Genomic DNA, 501 nt, shown 5'->3' with positions numbered 1-501 from the left:
AGCTGGAATTGCTGGGCATGTACTAGTTACATGCTCTGGATCTTCACATATGTTACATTTTTCAGAAGTAGATGGTAAGATTTGCAGCTCATAGACTTTCTTAAGCTCTATAGACTCTACCTTCTTAGAGAGTAATACAAGTCTAGCATGTAAATCATCAGATTCTTTCAAATGATACTTTCCACCCCCACTTTAAAAATTTTTGATTTTCAGATCTATCATACACCTCAGAAGCATCCCATGACTGAGCATTTTCAGATAAATAATCAAAGTACTCAAATGCCCCCAAGGGTTTTTTATTAAAAAAATTCACCATTGTACATGATTTTCACAAATTGTCTCATATTTGGTTGTAAACTCTCATAGAAAAAACTTATGACCCTCCAATTCTCATATCCATGATGAGGACATGCATTAAATAAGTCTTTAAAACGTTCCCAGCAGTGATAAAATATTTCTACATCCTTTTGACCAAAATTCATGATTTGTCTTTTTAAATCA

The 501-nt window shown here is 33.1% G+C and overlaps 1 non-coding gene across 1 annotated transcript; it reads left to right on the top strand.

Annotated features, from left to right (window-relative positions):
• Positions 1-393: 393 nt before the first annotated feature.
• Positions 394-501, top strand: LOC118344629. The gene has a single exon (XR_004798409.1). It is a non-coding gene; the product is annotated as a small nucleolar RNA R71 (small nucleolar RNA).

Source organism: Juglans regia, chromosome 14 (assembly GCF_001411555.2).
Source record: "Juglans regia cultivar Chandler chromosome 14, Walnut 2.0, whole genome shotgun sequence".
NCBI lineage: Eukaryota > Viridiplantae > Streptophyta > Magnoliopsida > Fagales > Juglandaceae > Juglans > Juglans regia.
The sequence above is the reverse complement of the archived record's forward strand: the minus strand, read 5'-3'. Positions and strand labels throughout refer to the sequence as shown.